This window comes from Mandrillus leucophaeus, unplaced genomic scaffold (genome assembly GCF_000951045.1).
Source record: "Mandrillus leucophaeus isolate KB7577 unplaced genomic scaffold, Mleu.le_1.0 Scaffold84, whole genome shotgun sequence".
NCBI classification, from domain to species: Eukaryota; Metazoa; Chordata; class Mammalia; order Primates; family Cercopithecidae; genus Mandrillus; species Mandrillus leucophaeus.
In genome coordinates, this window is record NW_012109141.1 from 4,283,901 (window position 1) to 4,307,092 (window position 23,192).

General features: G+C 34.2%; 1 protein-coding gene across 2 annotated transcripts in view; it reads left to right on the forward strand.

The window, feature by feature from the left end:
* Nucleotides 1-23,192, forward strand: part of LRRTM4 (leucine rich repeat transmembrane neuronal 4) — an 843,540-nt gene that overhangs the window by 694,823 nt on the left and 125,525 nt on the right. The window lies entirely within an intron of this gene.

Below are 23,192 nucleotides of genomic sequence, written 5' to 3' on the forward strand. Positions count from 1 at the left end.
CGTCTAATACGTTTTACGTAAAAAGTCTGTATTTTCCCCAGTGAAATGTTACTTTTATCATGCTAAATTTTCATTAGTATTTGGATTTATTTTTTTATATCAATTTTAAACTATTTTATCAAGTATTTTACCTTTTTCTGTGATATTACAAATTTGGCTTACTTTTCCAATATTCTAACTGGATCTTATCCATGAGTAGTTCTGTGAAAATTTTCTCAATTCCAACATCCAATTGCTAAAATACTTAATTTTTTCCTTCCAATATGTTTTTAAGGATGTTGCCTAGTCCTTTATTTACTTTGAAATTCCCTATGTTATTTCAGACCAGCAACAACAGCAGGTGATTCTTTTTAGGAGGAGCAGGTGATTGAATTGGTCAGCTATATTTCCTTGAGAACCTCTCCTCTTATTATATTTAACTAAAGACTTTTTGTTTTGTTTTTTGTTGAGCAAACATCTTGGGAGGAAGAATGTTGGGAAGGGTTTGATGTGTCTTTTTACTTTGTGTTTCTGTTTAGTTTCTGTAGATTCTTCAATTTTCTTCTTTTCCTCCTCCTTTCACTTCATTCTTCCTCTTTTTCTGAAGTGAGACCTTAAACTGGCTATTTTCATTCCAGTAAAATGTCAAGACCTTTTGTTGCCATGCCAGTAATAATTCCTCTGACCCACCAATCTCAAATCTCCTCTAATTTCTCCCGTTAGACTGTGCTTCACTCTTTCTGGGTGTGATTTTCCCCCAATTTCTGCCACTGTTAGGCCTCTGTACCCTTATTTTATTCCTAAACTATCTCTGTCTAACCCTCTATTCTGGCATACAAGTCACCATTGGCTCTGCTAGTTTGAAGTTTTATTCTCCTAGTCCTATATGAATTAAACTTTGTAACATTCTCTTTCCACCAATTATGTTTTGGATGTAGATGTTGTCAGTTATATTAGTTATTTTTGTTGATATGTATACTTTTTGGAAAGTTTAGTTGCCTGCTATTATTTTAGAGAAACATGAGTATTTACTGTTCATGCAGTTTATTGTAATACAGTTGACATATATAAAAGCCATTTGCTATTTTTTCTCATCAGATGTTTATTTTGTTAAAGTATAAATTTCAATGTGCATAAACATATTAAATGTGTTAACTGAGTCTGAGAAAATATGAACATTAAACAGTCTTAGAAAATGTAATCAACATGGACAAGATCCTACAACCTCTTTTGGCCTCTGAAGCAAATTTTGATAATTACATAAATCATTCTTACCCGTGCTTACAGAACTTGTAGAGTAGATTGTTAAGATGGTCAGGACGTAATGTCATTTGTTCCCAGCTTTGGCACATACCTCTTTGCATTTTTTATTTGTAGGAGTAATAGCCTATGGACTAAAAATATTCTTGAATCTGGAATCATAAGACCTGGATTCTAATTCACACTCAGTGCTAGACCACCAGCTGTGTGACATTTCATGATCATGAATCTTTTCATTCTCAGCATAAAATTATTGGGTTACTATGCAGGGGTGACGAAGTCCAACTCCAAAAATCTCAGATTCCATCTTGCTTTTGATAGTGTGTGTGCTACAGTTATTTCTTTTCATTGATCTTGGATGGGACATTCATCCGCAAATGACCTCAGATCTTTTTTCTAGTTACAGAATGACAGAACTCCCTTATGTATCTCCCTGCACTGCACTCATACATCTACAACTAGGTCACAGAACAGAATGTCCTGAGATATACAGTGTTTCAGTACCTGTGGCCATGGCTGGCAGTTCTTGATTGCTTGCTCAATCTCACCTCTCTCTCTCTCTTCCTTCTTTCTCTCTACTCTGTTATTTGCCTCTTTTCCTCTCTTTTATGAAAAAAACTACAAAAGAGGAGAAAAACAGGTAAAATTTTACTGCTATATTATTTAAGCATCTACTAAATATTTGGCAGGGTCACTGCTCAGGTTAAAGTACAATCATTTTGTCCTCCTACTTCTTGATAATTGGATAATCAGTTAACTTGATCTTCCTTTTGCTTCAATCAGTATCCTTGGATCTTTGAAGCCAAATTATTTTTATGTATCTGTTGCCAGGTTTCCACTCTATCATCATCATCTTCATTTTTCAAACTCAGATAAATCAAATACTGAACAGTAATAATCTTGAAGAGTCGAGAAAATATTGAAGGAAGCGATACTTGATTTTTCACTTTAATCTCATTGAAAATGAAAGACATATTTCAAGAAAGAACTCTTCTCATTTGTTTTCTGTAAGACTATATGGACAAAAAGGAATATTTTGAAGTCTATATAAAAATATGTGTAACTCACAATCAATATCTGGCTTCTCAATCTAACCAGCCTCTAGTTTAGAGGTTTGTGGTAAAGCGTTTTCAAAACTAAAATAAAAACCTTGTGTATAAACAGATTAGTAAAATGGCGATTAAGATAACACCATTAATCATACATTAATTACACAGTTAACCTAATCAAGTGCAAGATCAAATCTTTTTACCTTTCGTCCATGAAAAAATACAAAAATAAATGAAATGAAGTAGTGTGTTTCAAATTTAATTTTGATAAGATTTTTTGCCTTTGTTATATTGTCATTCTAATTCAGGGTTTAAATGAAGATATTGCCATGAGATGTTTAAGTACATTGGCTACCATAAGCTAAAAGTTATTGTTGAAATATATCTGTTTTATATAGAAACTTTAGATTCATAACATGTCTTAATTGAATAATTTAGTCTCACAGCTCTTTCTTAAAAAGGCAAAAGCAGTATGTGTCAAATAATATATAGCTAGTCACCAAATATGTTATAACTACTAACTTGGCTTAATTAACAGTTCATAAAGAATTATTCTTTTGGACAGGGGAATCAGGCATTAGATGCAAAAAATTTAAGCATTATGTCTACATAGAAGCAAAAGTGCAGAACAAAATACATAGTATTAAAAGAAAAACAAAAAAGGCAAGGAAAGCAGTGGTCCAAATTAAAATCTAGAAAAAAAAATTGAATAATTAAAATAAATTTTGAATATATTTTGAAACTGGGTTGATAATTATCATTGATAAGGTTAATTGCAAAGTATGTATATATTAATTTTTTTACTTGAAGTAAGTTTAGCTACTCTTTAGCTTTAATTGTATTTTTATTAATACTGAGAGATATGTATACATATTGTATTTGAAAAAGGAAAACTTATGAGTACATAAAAGAAAATAAGTTACCATCAATAGAGAGTAACTGTTAAACTTTGGAATATGACTTTTCAGATGTCTATGTATGTGTTCGAGAAAGAATACCATATGCATTCTCTTTATATACTATTTGTCTTATACATATATAAGTACAATTATTCCATGTTATTAAAATATAAATATACTTCTATAACTTAATTTTAGTTACATATGAATATACATTATAGAAATTATCATTATCTAGTCCCCGATATTGAACTTCAGGGCTATTTTCTACATTTGATTGTTATTCCAAGAATACATTCACAGCTAAAGTATTTCTTCTTTAAAATCATACTCACCCACAAATATATATATGTAATACATATACACACATATATGTATATATATGTGTATATATAGATATACACATAGTGTGTGCATACAGAGATGGACACACCATTTAGAGATATTAAGAGTATATATAAATATATATAGAGAGAAACATATAAAAGGTTCAGTTCAAAGTGCATATACTTTTATCCGCTCACAAAAATAGTAGGACTTTCACTTGATAATTTAGGCATTATCTTTCTTCTTTATTGGTCTTGGCAATTTCACACCCAGTAAGCAGTAAATTATTATTTTAGGTCAAATTCCACTGGCTAGTAGAAAATTAAGGGATTTTATTTTCTTATGTTTTTCTCAACAATTTGGATTTTTCAACTTTTAATGTATACTCATTTTAAAATTTTTATCTCCAATGGAATTCCACTTTGACATATGTGCACATATATGTATATATACACAAACATATAACATGTGTATCATATATCATGTATGTGTATATATTATATCTGATTGTATATATGTGCACATGTGTCAAAATGAGATTCAATGGGAGATTTAAAAATTACACAGATGATATATGTGTGTACATAAACATAAAATAAAGGTATTAAATGTCACATTTTGTCAATCTATTGCTGATGTTGATTGGTGGTGCTGTTTGTCATATATTTACATCTATCGTGGTTTATTTTTGATATTGGCTTTGCTTCAGGGTTTAGCAAAAAATTACCTTGTACACTTTTAGGAAAAGTCAAATAAAATTAAAGGTTGCTTTACAAATTTTGAATACTTTATACATTAACTTTCTCATGATAATGCTATACCCTCTTGCATCTACTTTGGCATATCATACTAGATAATTTTTTGCTGTTTAATGAGTTAAAGAGTTCATTCGAAATATTTTTGGATAATTTATACTTCCCTATGGTAAGGTATTTGCTCATCTATATCTGTGCTTTTTTTCATTTACACTTTATTTTGTAGATCTTTCTATGCATTCTCGTATTAGTCTCACAGTATTAAAAATTAATAATTGTGAAGCAATAATAACAGCAATGCACATTTTTAAAATTTTTATTCTCCAAAATATTGCGGGTTACACATTTAAACTCATAGACAAATAAGAAAATCAATGTATTATGTTCAAAAAAGTTCATTTAACTATGAATTCGTTTTGGTTGAATCAATAGTCTTCTTGTGCTCAATATTTCATTTAGAGACATAATCTCTCAAAGTAAAATATGAGATTTTCATTTATTTTATTCTTTTAAATCTATCAGGAGTAAGTCTTAGGTTGCATTGTAAAGGTCCTACACATAAATTGTTAAAACTTTTATGACGCATTTAATATTTTTCTTCGTTAATTTTTTTCAGCCACCTCGCTTTCTAAGTGGTTATTCTTAATAATATCTAGGAGAGTTATATTACTGTTTGCATTTTTGTAACCAGCCATTTTAACAAACGCTCTTATTAAGTCTAATGATTTCTCAATTTCTTCCCTTGAATTTTGCAGGTAATAAAATATGTCATCTTTAAGTCAATATATATCTCTTTTGTCTTCCATATTAATTCATATTATCTTATTTATTAATTGTATTACTTTGGATAGAACAGTTTTATTGAGGTCCTAATCATGGAAATGTTCACTTATTCTTGACTCTCAAGGTAACATCCTAAAGTGGAGAAACTTAACTAAAGTTTGATGAGTGTAAATTTTTGCACCATCAGATATCACATAGACATGCTGCATGTATGTACAAGTTTAAGGTTTTCTAATTATGATTAATGAGAAATTCTCAAAAATGTTTTAGACCCAAATGATCAATGACTATTGCTCATTGTTAAATAAAACACTGCATTTGTGTGAGATAGGTATCCTTTATTATATGAAGAGAAAAATGTTATATACCTTTTAAATTTTGTAATTCTTTTAGCCCTTCAATTTTGTCAATTTTTGCCTTTCTTTGCCTTGCTTTGATTTTTCTATTCAGGATGATGATTTTTGCAAATACCTTTCAGCTCAACACTCGCTGTGATAAAATGTGGAACAATTTTTTTTTTAATTTTAGAAATGAGTTATATTTGTTATAGTGTACCGTTCTGCACCTAGTTTTTTTCTGGAGGTATGCTATTTTTGTCAGATTTATTCTTCCAAGCCATTTGTAGTTTCTTCAAATGAGTTGAAAAGATTCATGTCTTTTTTTATGATCTGGGAAGCTTAGTGTACAAAGTGGCATTTATTATTTGTAAGCTTATATGTATTTTTCGTAAAATTCCCACAGGCTGGTGACGATCTTTAGCTTTTTTAAAAAAGTACGTTTTTGTCAAAACTTTCTTCCTGTTTATCAGTCAGCTCAAATCCTGTATATATTTTTGTTGTTGATCATTCAGTTATCATATATTGAGCACATGCTAGCAAGCAATAGGAAAACAAGGGTAAGTGAGATAGGGTCCCCAGCCTTTTAGTTTACAGTCTAATGTCTCTAAAAAGAAGGTACTCTGAAAAAGGATCACCCTTTTCAAGTCACCATTCAAATAGTTTTTAAATGTGTTTATTATTTGTAGAAGTAATTGTACTTATCAGAATAAGTTTGGAAGTTAAAGTGGTTTTTAAAATATTACAGTGAAAATAATATATGAGAGGAAAAATAATAGAAGGTAATCTTATAAAGAAGAAAATCAGTCATAATCCTACCCAAGCAGAAGCACTACTAACATTTTGGAATATTTATTACAAGTATTTTTATCTAGGCTTATATTTTATGATTATACCACACGTATACTTTATGTAATACAATTCTGCTTACCATCATATTGCAAGCTTTTTTTCTGATCATTAAAAACATTTTGAAGGCATAATGACTATATTCATTTACATCTTATATGTGTACAATAATTTTCTTGAAAGTACCATCTTGGTCATTTAAGTTGTTCACATTTTTCACTGATGAATATTTTTATTCACAAGTATTTATCCACTGTATACTTTTTTAGAACAGATGTTAAGAAATAGAAGGAACTAGGTTAAAAGTTTCAACATTTTAAAAGCTTTCGACATAACATATTGCCAAAGAACAGAAAGAATGTACTGGTTCCTTTTCTTTTCTCTCTACTATACCCAAGTTTGTTTTGTTTTTGTCGTTTTAAACAAAATGATATAAGGTTATTTATATATATGTATTAATGTATGTAATAATGCTTTATATACAATTTTACATTCTATATTCTATTTCTTTGGCCTAACAATTTTTTTACATGTGTTTATACAGTATATGCAAACCTTTTAATAGGTACATAAAATATTTATATGTAATTATAGTTTGCTAAACATTTGTCTGTCACTGGAATTTAGTCATTTTCCAATTTTCAACATTATACACAATGTAATTTTTGTGTGTTAAAACAGACTGTATAGTAGTTATTTTCTAAGCTTTGAAAACTAGCTTTAAATTCCCTGCCCATTTCAACTAATAATTAGCTCCATGACTTGGGCAAGTTACTTCACTTCTTTCAGACTCTGTCTTCCTCCCTAAATAAGGTTACAGTTTTGGAAATATCTCCTTCATAGGATTGTGTCAAAATTCAATGAGAAAATATCTCAAGAAGTCTAGCATGATGCTTGTTACAAAATGCTCAACAATAGGATTCAAAGACACTTTTAAAAAATCACATTTCCTGGCTGGACATGATGGTTCAACATTTTGGGAGGTCGAGGTGGGTGGATTACTTGAAACCAGGAGTTGGAGACCAGTCTAAACAACATAGCGAGATCCTAGCTCTTAAAAACAAACAAACAAACAAACAAACAAACAAACAAAACAAAAAACAAAACAAAACAAAACAAAAAAAACATTAGCTGGGTGTAGTAGTATGCACCTGTAATTAAGCTTCCAGGGAGGCTGAGGCAGGAGTATCATTTGAACCCATGAGTTTGAGACTACATTGAGTAATTTAAATTGGGTACCAATAAAATATCCAAATCTTGATTAGGTTAAGAGCAGTATAAAAGACCTTTTATCCAGTCAATTCACAATCATTAAGCACTTGTCTGCAGTGCTCTATTTTAATTCTCCCAGATTATGAAAGCTGAGATGGCTGAAGTTTTTTTCAGCAAAATTTTCAGTAACTGTTACTCTGTTCCAAGTTTTCTAATTCCTGAGATGGGGATTTGAGAGAAACAGTGGGGATCAGGGGAAGAGTGGGATATGGTGAGAAGCTTTAACATTTTTGTTTGCTGACGGGGTCTCCTCTTGTCCCAGTCCCCCTTTCCTAGCTTTGCACATCACATTGGGTAGTTTGGTTAATTTTCCAGTGGGGCATGTATAAATTGCATTCTCAAACCATAGCTTGGCCTGGCTACACAATCGAGATATTACTCTGAGTCCTAAAGAGGGAGGAATTGGGGTTGGGAAAGTGCTAAAGGTGAAGTGTAGAAATCAGATCCACAATTAATGCATTTTTGGTTCAACAAACATTAATTGGACATTTAATATGTGCTAAACATATCATTACATAATACAGATGTGAATATAAATAAGATGCAGCCTTTCATCTTCAGGGACTCATGCTAGCACAGACTAATGAAGCACACAATACAAGTAGGCTGGCTTGTCACTGAAAAGGAAAGAGACTGGTAGAAAGCTCCACAGGAGAGGTGATGCTGGGGTTTGTAGTGTTCTTGTTGAAGATGAGTTTCACATATTGAAGCACAGACCTGGATACATATCCACTCACTGGAACCAGAAGAGTGAAAACAACATTCACAGAGTAGCCTGGTCCTGGAGTCTCTATGGCCATGGTAAATAGTTAAGACTTTACCTGACTGGCAGAGTGGAGCCAGCTTGGTCTGGGAGCAGCACAGATTGAAAGGATGACATTGGAAGCATAAATGGCTGTAGCAAACAATCGAAGCAAGAGAGGAAATAGGCTGAAACTAGGACAAGGATTTGGAGAGTAGACCCGTGGAAGACAGGAGGGACAGGACTCCTGACTGTAGCTCTGGAGTGAGGATTCTGCCCTGATTTCTCATTTGTGAAAGCTGGTGGATGGTGGAGACAATAACCTGAATGGGAAAAGTAAATTCGCTCCTGGAATGTTTTATTTAGAACTCTCCATTTGTAGCAGCTGGTACTGTCCTGGTCAGGAGACCAGTCTCCATAAACCACTGTTATGTTTCTGATCTTACCCTTTTACAATTGACTAGTTGGCCACTAGTAGAATCCTCGCACCTCAGCCTCCTAAGCAGCTGGGGCCATAGGCGTGCACCACCATGCCTGGCTAATTTTTTTTTTTTTTTTAATAGAGATAGGACCTCATTTTGTTGCTTGGATTGGTCTTGAACTCCTGAGCTCAAGTGATCTGCCCATCTCAGCCTCCCAAAATGTGAGAGTTACAGGTGTGAGCCACCATGCCTGGCCTTTCTTATACATTTCTCATTTGAATTAGGAACGTAAGAGCAAGAATGTGCTCTCATTTTCTCCATATCACTTTGTTATTAAAATAAAATAATAAATAATGTTTCTGTAAAAATTAAGTAAAATGTTATTAGAACCCTGCTCACTCCTACACAAAAAGTTCTTTATACATAAGCCACAAACCACACACCTTCACAATACCAAACAGAAAATATTGATTTCTTATATAGACATCACTTAGTAGAAAATATTAATTTCTTTTATAGACAAAACTTAGCATGAAGTTCTCTGGCGTGAACTTCTGAACAGAAGTTACAGAAGCCTGAACTTCCGTAACTCAGACTTCGCGCCATAGCACTTCATGCTGTGTTGTGGAGAAAGGATTTGTACTAGGAATTCAATTTTACACCAGGTTGCAGTTTATGGGTAATATTTATCAAAAGATATGCAATGGATATATATGGATTTAACAAAAGACGACTTTCACCAATCAGGAGGTTAGTAAAGAGATTCATAGCATATTTCTGACACAAAAATACAGTTGGTAAAATTTGCAACCATTTGCCATTAAAATTCCATAGAACGTTCAGTGTTAGCATGGGATAGAGTATATAAATCAAATATTATAATACTTTAAAGAGGAATAGGAAAAAAGTTTAACAATATATGCTGGAACAAAAATGAGAGAAAAAATGGGGAAAAACTGTTATTCAAAAGGAAGTGCTTGGTACTCTTTTCCATCTTAGCTAACAGAGACTAAAGAAGCTCTCTTTTACTTTTCATGGTGGTTATTAGAAAAAAAGAAGTAGGTTCATTTTTTTTTTTCCTAAAAAGTAACACAAGGAGAATTTAAAACAGACTGTTGAAGATTCCCAACACAATCACATTAACATAAATTCGCCATGTGTGAGGAAAAACTGGAAACATAAAGCATGAGAGATTGCAAGAACACATTTAAAAGCAAAAAAAAAAAAAAAGTCTTTAGCAAGCCTCTCACCTCAAAAGAGTCTTATTCTTAGATAATAGCAGAAATTTCACACATATATTATCATTATGAATGTAAGTGAAAAAAATACCACGTTAAAAAAAAAGATAAAAGTAAACCTTGATAGGCCACATGTGTATAGTAAACTCTGTGAATTGTTGAATGTCTAAAATCATTTCATTTTGCCCTCAAACTTGATTGCTAATTAGGCTGTACAGAATTCTGTGTTTGAGCTGATACTTTTAAAAATTTAATACATGATAACTGTACATATTTATGAGGTGATGTTTCCATATACACAATTTATAGTGATCTGATCAGATAAATTAGCATCTCCATAATCTCAAACATTTATTATTTCTTTGTGTTGGGAACGTTCTTTCTCGCTGTTTGAAACTATATGGTAAATTATTGTCAACTATAGCCATCCTACAGTACTATAGAACACTAGAATTTAATCCTCCTATCTAACTGTAATTTGATTACCCTTTAGCAAACTCTCCCTATCCCCCACACCCTGTACCCTTCCCAGACTCTTGTATCTTTGACTCTACTTTTAAAACTGATTTTAAGGATTATAAAGATGTTCTCCATGTCTTCATGGTCACTACTGAAAAATCAAATACCAATTGGATTCTTGTTTGCTTATTAAGAAGCCATTGCTGATATTGTTGTAGTTATAGTTGTAACTGTGCCCACTCCGAAAAGTTTTTTTAATTACCTCTCTAGTCATAAGTTTGTTTTTGTGTACCAGACTCCAGGGCCTAGGGATCGAATCAGTTTGAAACAACTGACTTCCTCTGGCCCCATGGAAGTTTTTTTTTTTTTTTTTTTTCCCAATACTATTTTGCACACCTTGAAGTACTGTGGACTGAGTTCCAAATCATCTCAATAAAGTTAATAACACAATAAAGCAAGTCACATGATTTTTTTTTGTTTGTTTCCTAGTTCATGTGGAAGTTATGTTAAACTCTAGTTTACCAAGTACATCATAGTAGTATGTCTAAAAAGGTGAAAATATCTTAAATAAAAATACTTTATGGCTAAAAATTCTAAGGATAATCTGAACCTTCAGTGCTTCATAATCTTTTAGTTGGTGAAGGGTCTTGACTCAATGTCCATGGCTGCTGACTAATTAGAGTGGTGGTTGCTAAAGTTCAAGGTGGCTGTGGCAATTTTTAAAAGTAGACAATAAAGTTTCCTTTGGTGTTTGATTCTTCCTTTCACTAAAAATCTTTCTGTGGCATGTGATGCTGTACCAACATTTTACCCACAGTAGAATTTCTTTCAAAACTGGAGTCAACCCTCTCAAACCCTATCCCTGCTTTATCAAAATTCATGTGATATTCCATGTCCTCTGTGTCATTTCAATAATTATAATGGCATCTTCACCAAGAGTAGATTCCATCTCAAGTTTCCACTTTCTTAGCTCCATTAGGAGCAACTCCTCATTCATTGAGATTTTATTATGAGATTGCAGCAATGCATTCACGTTTTCAGGTTCCACTTTCAACTCTAGTTCTTTTGCTGTTTCCACCACATTTGCAGTTACTTCCTCCACTGAAATGTTGAACCCCTCAAAGTCACCCATTAGGATTGAAATCAGCTTCTTCCAGACTCCTATTAATGTTGATATTTTGACTGCCTTTCATAAATCAAGAATGTTATTAATAGCATCTAGAATGGTGACTCCTTCCCAGAAGGTTTTCAATTTACTTTGCCCAGATCTATTAGAGAAATCACTATGGCAACTATAGTCTTACAAAATAAATTTCTTAAGCAGTATGATCTCAAATCAAAATTACTCTGATCCATGGGCTGCAAAAGGATATTGAGTTAACAGGCATGGAAACAACATTAATTTATTTGCGTATCTCCATCAGAGCTCTTGAGTGACTAGTTCATTGCCAATGAACAGTAATATTTTGAAAGCAATGTTTTATTACCAAGCAGTAAGTCTCATCAGTGGGCTTAAAATATTCAGGAAACCATGCGTAAACAGATCTTCTGTCTTCTAGGCTTTGTTGTTCAATTTACAGAGAATAGACAGAGTAGTCTTCGTATAATTCTTAATGGCCCTAACATTTCAGGAATGGTAAATGAGCATTGGCTCCAACTTAAAGTCATCAGCTGCATTAGCCCCTAACAAGAGAGTCATCCTGTCCCATGAAGCTTTGAAGCCAGGCATTGACTTCTCCTCTCTAGCTATGGAAGTCCTACATGGCATCTTTTTCCAATGGAAGACTGTATCATCTACACTGAAAATCTATCGTTTAATGTTAGCCAGTTTCACTAATGATGTTAGCTATATCTTATGTGTAACTTACTGCAGAGTTATACATCAGCACTTGTTGGTTCACCTTGCACTTTTATGGAAATGGCTTTCCCTTTAGCTTTTTGAACCAGACTCTGCTAGCTTCAAACTTTTTTTCTGCAGCTTCCTTACCTCCCTCAGCCTTGAATTGAAGAGATTTAGGGACTTGCTGGGACTGTTCTGACTGGTTTGATGTTGTATCCAGGCCACTAAAATTTCTTCATATCAGCAGTAACGCTGTTTCACTTTTCTTTTTTCTTTCTTTTTTTTTTTTTTTTTTGAGATGGAGTCTTGCTCTTTCATCCAGGCTGGAGAGCAGTGCAGTCATCTTGGCTCACCACAAGCTCCGCCTCCTGTGTTCAAGCAATTCTCCTGCCTCAACCTCCCAAGTAGCTGAGATTCCAGGCATCCGCCACCATGCCTGGTTAATTTTTGTATTTTTAGTAGAGACACGGTGGGGTTTCACCATGTTGGTATGACTGATCTTGAACACCTGACTTCGGGTGAGCCACATGCCTGGGACCACCAAAGTGCTAGGATTACAGGCGTGAGCCGCCGCGCCTGGCAATTTTCACTTTCTTATCATTCGTGCCTTTCCATTTTCAACTTGGCTCTGTGGCATGAGAGGCCTACCTTTTGGCCTGTCCTGGCTTTTAATATGCCTTTCTCACTAACCTTAATCATTTTGTTTTAAAGGTAGACATATTGAACTCTTCCTTTCACTTGCAAACTTAGAGGACTTTATAGGGTTATTAATTTGTCTAATTTCAATATCGTTGCCTCTCAGGGAATAGGGCGACCCAAGGGGAGGGAGAGAAATGGAGGAGTGGCTGGTCAGTGGAACAGTCAGAACATATACATAACATTTATCAATTAAGTTTGCCATGTTTTATATGAGTGCAGTTTGCGGTGCTCAAAACAATTACAATAGTAACATCTAAGGTCACTGATCACAGATCATAACAGATATAATAACAATGAAAAATTAAAATATTGCAAGAATCGCCAAAATGTGACACACAGACATGAAGTGAACACATGCTGTTGGAAAAATGGGTTGCTCAATGCAGGGTTGCTAAATTCAGGGTTACCACTGATCTTCAATTTATCAAAAGCAAAATATCTGGGAACCACAATAAAGCGAAGCACAATAAGATGAGGTAGGCATCTGTGACCTTTCTTCCTTCTCCTTCTTTCTTTTTTTTTCATTCTCTGTTTCTGGAATACCTGTTATACAGACTGGGGATTTGCTTCACTGATACACTGTGTCTTTTAAATGTTTTTCCTCTGACTTTTCCATCCCTGTAGCTTTTTACTCTATATCCTGGAAAGTTAAGCTACTTCAAAGCTCGGGCCTCAGTTGTTTCGTTTTTATTACTTAGTCTTTATGTAGAGTTTACACCTAGGTATCACTGATAAAGTTTTTATTATAAGAAAATAGAATTTCTAGAAGTAGTAAATGAATAATCAATTTTCTGATTATATATTCCTGAAATAAACAGAAATAATTAAATCCTGGTTTAATGTTAGAATGTAAAACAGTGAGGTAAGACATTTTTATTTTTAACTATTGTACCTTGATTTAAAATTCCAATAATCATGAGCATTATTTTATACTTCACCCTAGGTACACTAAATACTATGCAGTTGTGAAGTGCTGATCCGTTAGTTGATTAACCATTGTTCATAAAAGCAAAATAGTCATTAATTCCTGAAAAGAAAAGAATCTCGGAAATGTTGCTACCAAAATCATTTGAAAGTGGACTAACTTTTTTTAAATGTATATACTCTTATTTTTAAATTCACAAGAAGTTGCGCAAAAAATATGGAAATGTTAACTAATAAAGTAACATTTTCAACCAACTTTTTTTTGGACTATTCACTTCGAACTGAAGAAAATGAATAACACAATTGAAAGAACTTGCTGAAGAAACACAGCAGACAGAGACTGCTCAAAATAAGATGAAATCTACTTCTCGCTCTTACAAAAAGTTTTAAGAGGCTAGCATTTATAGGACCCATCTATATTTATTTATCAAAAACCCTAAAAAATTCTAGATGAGAAAAGATGCCCACATTCATAAAATCATCTAAGTTCAAAGTATACCCTGTAGTGTGCAAACTGTAAGACACTAATATTTTACTATTTGGAAAACAAGAAATTTGAAACCTTTATTTTAACCAATTTAGCAGTGTGACTCTCATTTCATCATCATCTCTTTTTGATTGAATAGCTTATCAATTTATTAATGTTTACCAAGTTACAGAGTGATTTCTCTTTTTCTAAGCAAAAAAAAAAAAAAAAATTGCCAGAGATAAAGTATAAATATATAAATAAAAGCATTATATACTGTTGTTAGTGGCACATATAAGCAGTTGATATATAAAAAAACAATGGACCAGATATATCTAAAAGTCATGATATAGTGCCTGTCATTTATAAAGAAAGAAAGTAGAATGGGAAGAAGCGAGAAAGCAGTAGAGCATAAATAATTATGCTCAAGTTTCTATACAAATCTGTTAACACAAAAGACCCAAGGCATATATGAAAACTCGTAAACATCGTATGTTAACTTTGTGTATCAAATACATAGTTATTCATTATGCTATCCTTTTTTAATGTTTTTATCCACGGAGAAAGAAAATTAAATTTATTTTATAATGTAATGCCTTAATAGAGATACTTCAGTAAAAACAATATTCATTCCAACGCATTTGCCAGGTTTTAAAACTAGCAAAAATTATATAACAATTTTCTAATCTTCATGCAATAATGCAAGGTTGTAGGCAATTTTATGCTTCTGAAATTCAGCATTATGCCTGGTACTTTATTATCCTATTATGAGTATCTTTTAAATTGAGATATGGTAAAAGAACATTATTTTAAAGTAAATTATAGACATATCAGTATTTAATAGAAATTAATCCAAATCTTATTCATTTCTCTAAAAAACCTTCTCTTTTTCTCTAAAATAGTTAGGCATACTATGTTCTTTAATGTGTGTATGTAATTCTTACCTCAAGGGAAAACACCAATTAGACTTGATTAGAGAGTGGATTCCTTGGAGACAACTAGAGAAAACCTCATTAAATTCAATAAGCGTAAAGATGGCAACAAGTTAAAAGATGGTTTCTCCCATAACTGGTATTCCAAGTCGGTAAATACTCTCACTCAATAGCTGTTCCCATATTGGTGCTTCTGGTCCTTCTCTATGAAAGACACATTTTTATAGGAAAACTGAGCTGAAGTTGAGTCTGCCTGTGGCAGTTGTCCCCAGTCCCACAACACTTTGATGCCTTTGAGAGAATAGTTTTCATTGAGGATATGAACTGACTAGCAAGATCTGGCAAACCATGGGTGGAAACCAATCTCAACAAAGATACACACTTCAAACTTTTCTATATTAAGAATGACTCCTCAATGTCAGTGGGTAATAAGGTATTAAGATAGTTCTACAAAATATACAGAAACTGGCAAAGGCCAGAGACTATTTTTTTTGCTAATGTTTGCCAGTCATCAAAATGCAACTTGCTATTCCCTTATGCCCCTATTCCCTGCAATGGCAAAATGGATAGACATGCATCCTAATTACTTAACTGATGTAGTTCATTCACTCATTCACTTAATTCATTCATTTTTCCAACAACTTTATGTCAGATATGAGCTATATATAAAACTGCAAAGGTGACCTCCTAGGAATTTAGAGGGCTAAAAAATCAGTCTATAGTATAAAAGCAATATGATGAGTCATATAAAAAGTTTATGTAAACCATACAGTATTCTTTTATTGTAATCTTAATATGGATTTCATGATTCTGATTTTAAAATATCCTTAAAATCTGAAAATTTTAATGTTCCTATATGGAAATTATACTTGCTTGATTTATGTCTTTTAAACATTATGCACTGCTGTTTTAATCAGAAGCAAATTGTATTAGTTATCTATTGGTGCATAACAAATTATCCCAAATTTAGCAGCTTAAAATAGCACATTCTCATTACCCCACCGTTGCTGTGGGTTAGAAGACCAGACATGGCTTAGCTAGGTCCTCTGCCTTGGGTTCCCCACAAGGCTTCAGTCCAGTTTCTGACTTGTGCCAATATTTTATCTGAAGATCTGGCTGAGAAAGAATCCTATTTCAAGCTCACTTAAGTAGTTGTTGAGAGGATTCACTTCCTTGCAGGCCATGTCACTTGGGGGTTAAATTTTTTGCTGGCTGTCAGAGGTAGCCTTCAGTTCCTTGCCATGTGGGCTCTTCCATATGGCAGTTGACTTCCTAAAAGCCAGAAAAGGAGATAGGCTATCAGAAAAAACAAAAGTCACAATTTTATAGAATACACAATTGTATGTAATACAGTAACATAGAAGAGAAAGGGACATCCCATCATTCTGTATTGTATTAGTTAGAAGAAAGTGACAGTTCCTGCCCATTCATGGGGAGAGGGTTACCCAGAAGTCTGAATGCCAAAAGGAAGGTGTCATAGGAGATCATTTCAGAGCCTGTCTACCATAGAAGTTTACAGGTTATATATGCTTGGGATGCATAGGTTATGGCAGAAAAACAAGATTTTCAATTCAATATAGATGATTCCCAGTGATGGTCTTGACTAGAAAGTGTGGTAGGCTATTTAGATTGCTATACTAGTTACTAGTTGAATGCAGGCTGTGGTCTATACTTTAGATTCTCTGCTAACTACTAGGCAATGATGGTCAAATCCTCAGCCCCATTTATGCTCATTTCCATTATCTATAATATCAGAAGACTTAGCTAGAAATCTTCTAATATTAATGTTTTATTAATATACATCAGACACAGTCATTTGAAGCTTTAAGTTTGGTAAAGTGTCTTTATATTTATTTTAAATAGAAGTTCATTTCTTTTCTATTTTAGCATCTCTGTATGTATGGAAATTGGGACAATGTTTGTTCTCTACAGTAAATAATATGCCATTTTAAAATATGAGTGACCATACTGATGCTGTATTGATATTGATTTTTTTCTCAAAGATTTTATAATAGACATCATACGGTTTTGCAACCCAATTGTGTCATCTGTAAGATGTAACTCTGTAAGCATAGTCAGGAGTAGTGGACTTATTCTGGATTCATTCAGAGAGCAAACTTAGTACAAAGATAAGGTGATTAAAGTGTGGATTATTGGGGATTGGCTGAGTTGAAGAATTTCTGTGTGTTTTCCTAACATCTCACCATTTAACTGTTCCCATTCATGTGAGCCTTGTGTATAGTGATAGTATTTGTATGATAAACATAGGGTATACCACAAGTATGCACTTTGTATGACATTACAAATAATATTGACTCACCCTTCCTCTTGTGAGTTTTTGTGACTTTTTCTACTGAATAAAATCACTTGGGAAGGAGAAATGTTTCACTTTTCATGAACTTGACACATGCAGGAGAAGAGAAAAATGAAAGCTGTAGAGGGATTAGGAAAGGTATATGCCTGCTGCTCTGTGTAGAAATAGAATCAAGACACTATACAGAGTTGGCTGGAAAAAAAGTTCATTGGCCTGCCATATACCTAAGCTTGCCATATTGCTTCATTTCCCAAAAATTTCCTTTGAAAAAGTGTGTTTGTTTGTTTTTTTCTTTTTTTCCCCAAATATTTCAGCTCATTCTTTTGGGAAACTCTCAAGGTGGAATTGGCGTTTGGGGTGTTACGACTATGCCCACATAATTGTTACTCAAATGTACAAGAATTGGTGAGAGATGCCAGGGAGGGTTGTAGTATTTATTATACACAGCACACAACCCTTTACAAAAAGACCTTGTCAGACCACTCAGCAACTTCACAGATCCAAATGCAAACTATATATTCTTCCAGGAGAAGGCAGTAAAAGGCACTGGTATGCAAAAATGCTGAGCAAGCAGGAAACAGTGGAGGGCTTCAGTAGGATAAAAGATCATCTGTCTTTCTGGTGAGAAATAAAAAAAGAATCCTGGCTTCTGGTAAGCATTAAAGATCCCAGGATACTCCTCAAAGGACAAGACTGTTAATCTATATGTTTTGGCAATATTCCAATTTGGGTAATTATTTTGTGCCTCCCTAAATCTCGCTTTCCTTTGTATTTATGTTGTAGTATCTCACTTACTGTCCTAAATGACTTACACTGTCACTCACATAGAAGGGCATATTTCAAGAAAGCAAATGTAATTTTATTGTTAAAAATTAAAAATCATATTCAAGTTTGTGACACTATTATAATCACTACTCTTTTAAATTTATGTTGTTATCTCCTACAATATTTTCTCGTCATTGGGTATTGTTTTCTTTTGTGGCTTTCTTTAAAGTTCCCTTAAAATCTGATAATACAAACTCTGAATCCTATTTTCCAGGTTCAGTAAATGTATTTTGCCTCCGGTTATATTGTATTTTGATTTTAATAGCATAAGTTAACTTACATCACACGTAATAACAGCCATGTTTTTAAGTATATATCTGGAGTTGGCAGATATTTTTTAAAGTTCCCCCTAAAGGTTTGACCTGTTTTAAAAAATCAATCATCGACCCTTTCCCACCTCCCAATCACTTTTCAAATCAGCCTCAGAATAAGCCAAACAACGTCCCATAAGACTTCTTAGTGTTGCCAGTCTGCATTTATAACTTTAAGACAAGCCTAATGGAAGAAATATACAAAACTGGTGACTATTCCTGCTGTACAATCTGAAAGACAAAGAAAAGGCTCAGTCTCTTCAATCTGCCATTGGAAATTGTCTGCCTTACCTTACTTTTTTTTTTTTTCTTTGAGATGAAGTCTCGCTCTGTCGCCAGACTGGAGTGCAGTGGCGTGATCTCGGCTCACTGCCACCTCCGCCTCCTGGGTTCAAGCGATTCTCCTGTCTCAGCCTCCCAAGTAGCTGGGACTAAAGGCAAGTGTCACCACGCCCAGCTAATTTTTGTATTTTTAGTAGAGACAGAGTTTCACCATGTTGGCCAGGACAGTCTCAATATCTTGACCTCATGATCTGCCTGCCTCGGCTTCCCAAAGTGCTGGGATTACAGGAGTGAGCCACCGCACCTGGCCACCTTCGATTTTTATTAGCTTTTAAAACACAAAACCCTAGAGAAGTAAAATATAGCTGTTAACAACTGGACATGCTACTGTGTTAAGTAAATTCCCTATCTTTCCTGAAAGCAATTTTAACTGGGTGGCCAGGAAAGGTATAATAATACAGATACTTGAAAAGAGGAAGGGACAAAAGCTGATTTTATTGGGGCAAAAAAAGACTGCTCAGAAAAGTTCTCAGAATGATCACAGATCTACTTCATGCTCTTTCATCTGGGTCTGACTCAGTTTAAGTTTTTTTATGCTTCTCTTTATTTAAGTGACCAGGCTTCCTCCTGCATGTCACCTATTACAAATTCACTGAATATTTTTTATTACATTCTTAGCAATATTTTCACATAGAACTAGACAATATAAAAATAGCTTGAACTTCCTTAAGTTGATGGAAAGCTACACAAGCCTTTTTTATTCTGCTAAATCCTTTCTCTAATATAATCCTAAAATAGCCCTGTTAAATTGCTGATAGATCCGTGGGAGTTTAACATGTGTATTCAAGGGGAAAAATTCACCATGAACAGTGTACAAAGAACATTCTGATTGAAAGGTGCTATATAAATAAGAGATATTTTTTCCTATTTTGTTCACACTTAAAAAAATTGTTGAAAACCCATGGTAACATATGTATGCAGATAGATATTATTAAAATTTTCAGAAGTGTGATTCAGACCCCATAGGAGTAGAGACTGGGTCCTATGTCTGACACTTTCATAAACTATTAATTTTACCAAACAAGAAAAGTTAATATTAAAAAATCTAGCTTTGTTTTGAGATTTTTGGATGGAAGTCATCTTCTAAAATCTTACTATGGTCTGGCAAAGTTTAGTTGAAAGAAAATATTCTTAATACCATAAGATGACTTTACATTCCTGATTCAGTTTATGACACCCACATTAGCCAGGATCCTAATATCCTGTGTAGGATGGAACATCTGAGTCAACAGGAAATGTCTGTACAGCTGGTTTGAATCAATAGGGCTTTCTTGGTTAACTTGGCAGTAAGAATCAGTAAGAAGTTCTCATAGAGTTGATCTCTGTAGAACATTCCAAAGGCTATTTAAACCAGCAAAACCTCAGTACTATGTTTCCTGAGACTTAGGTGGACCTTCTTTTCCTAACTAAAATGAGAAGAAATATAAATGTATGTGTATGCATGGGTGTATTACAGGGAAAGGGCGTATCTGATAGAAAATATATTCTATTCCAGACAACTCATAACTCAGTGTGCTAAACACCGTAAATAAACAATAAAAAAACCCTATTTTACCAGGTTAAGTTACTGATTCTATGTTAAGATGGCATCATCAAATAAGGGCAATGTATTCACAATGATGGAGTATATTGCTACTGGATTTAGGATCACTGTAGAATCAGTTCCACATTAAGCTAATGGCAAATATCTCTTCAACTGAAAAGCTCCTGAAAGATTTATTATAGCAGTTAACTTCTAACATACATAAAAAGAAACTAACAAAAAATTAAAACACACACACTTAGCATCCACACTAAATATACCCAGAGGAAATGAACAGCAAATATATTTCCATGGTTTTGGCCACAACCCCGGTATTTTATCTTTGAATCTTTTTATTTATTTATTTATTTATTTATTTATTTTTGAGACAGAGTCTCGCTCTGTCACCCACGCTGGAGTGCAGTGGCGCAATCTCGGCTCACTGCAAGCTCCGCCTCCCGGGTTCAGGTCATTCTCCTGCCTCAGCCTCCTGAGTAGCTGGGACTACAGGCGCCCGCCACCGCGCCCGGCTAATTTTTTGTATTTTTAGTAGAGACGGGGTTTCACCGTGTTAGCCAGGATGGTCTCGATCTCCTGACCTTGTGATCCGCCCGCCTCGGCCTCCCAAAGTGCTGGGATTATAGGCGTGAGCCACCGCGCCCGGCCTATCTTTAAATCTTTTATACCTGAACTCATTTGTGTCCAATTTGGTTTACGAACATGATCTACAACCTTTATATTTGTATTTGTAGCAGAGTTTGTTGTAAAGCCTCAAAGAAACCTGTCCAACAAGCACCACACCACATCATAATGCTTCTTTTTAAAGTCAATTTAATTTATTTTATTATTTTATTTTATTTTACTTTAAGTTCTGAGATACATGTGCTGAACATGCAGCTTTGTTACATAGGTATATATGTGCCATAGTGGTTTGCTGCATGTATCAACCCATCATCTAGGTTTTAACCCCCACGTGCATTAGGTATTTGTCCTAATACTCTCTCTCCCCTTGCCCCACCACCCCCGAACAGACCCCGGTGTGTGATATTCCCCTCCCTGTGTCCATGTGGTCTCATTGTTCAACTCCCATTTACAAGTGAGAACATGCAGTGTTTGGTTTTCTGTTCTTGTGTTACTTTGCTGAGGATAATGGTTTCCAGCTTCATCCATGTCCCTGCAAAGGACATGACCTCATTCTTTTTTATGGCTGCTTGACCCAGCAATCCCATTACTAGGTACATATCCAAAGGATTATAAATCTTTCTACTATAAAGACACATGCACTTGTATGTTTATTGCAGCATTATTTACAATAGCAAAGATTTGGAACCAAGCCAAATGCCCATCAATGATAGACTGGATAAAGAAAATGTGACACATATACACCATAGAATCCTATTGCTGCTTTTTCAGTTCAGTCCATCATTCTCACTTGTTTGCTGATTTGTATAATGCAAGGAGACAGTTACCTAAAGTGATGTGACATGACGTGATGCATCAAACAAAAATTGTTTGAAAAAGGATACAGTTCAGAGTTTTAGAAGTTTTACCTTTTGTAAGCAAAATATTTTAAATTAGTATTAGGAAAAAATGAAGAGCCAATCCAAAACTGAAAGGGGAAAAAAATACAGTATTGATCCAAATGTTCCTTGCTGAGTCATAAGGAAATTGAAATTGCTTTAAGGAAGGAAAGGTAACCAGCAGAGCTGATGAAAGCCCCGAGGAAAATGTTCAAAATGAGATCACTGCATCATAATTGTTTCATGTTGGTGAGCTCTTCAAGGCTTCAAAGAGAAGGATGGTGGAAACTGAGATTGTTCCCCAATGAAAGTGCATATAGATAGGTTTCAATTTACTTCTGAAATGTTTCGTGACTCTCAAAGGGATTCAGTTATTTAACTTAGGATGGATCTGGCAGGGAGGTAGGTAATTGGTGTTTTTCTGTGGGAAGAGAATCACCCTAACCTGGAAGGAATAGTACCAAGTTACTCTATTTTGTTTACATTCAGAGATGGGGAAAGGAATAATACATAGGCCCATCCCCACCTGCTCCTTTCACGCTGGCTACTGAGTAAATCTTATGTGGAGTTTTGACTAATCACCCTGATAGTAACATGTGTTTTCTTAAAAATAATTTAGATGAAATCAACAAAATAATTTTGATAGTCAAAACATTTTTCATGATGTAAAGTGATCTTCAGAGGTCTAGAGATAAGTGTGCTTTAGTTTCTCACTTGAAACATGCAAAGTGACAGTCCTAATACATCTTTCATTTCTATATTAAGTAGGGCCATCAGAAGATAACAATCGTCTCTTATTTAATCGTCTCTTATTAAATCATCCTCAACAAAGTAGCACAGGAACAGAAAACCAAACACTGCATGTTCTCACTTGTAAATGGGAGTTGAACAATGAGAACACATGGATACAGGGAGGGGAACATCACACACTGGGGACGGTTGGGGGTGGTGGGGCAAGGGGAGGGAGAGCATTAGGACAAATACCTAAGGCATGTAGGGGTTAAAACCTAGATGATGGATTGATAGGTGCAGCAAACCACTATGGCACATATATACCTATGCAACAAAGCTGCACGTTCAGCACATGTATCTCAGAAAACCAAACACTGCATGTTCTCACTTGTAAAT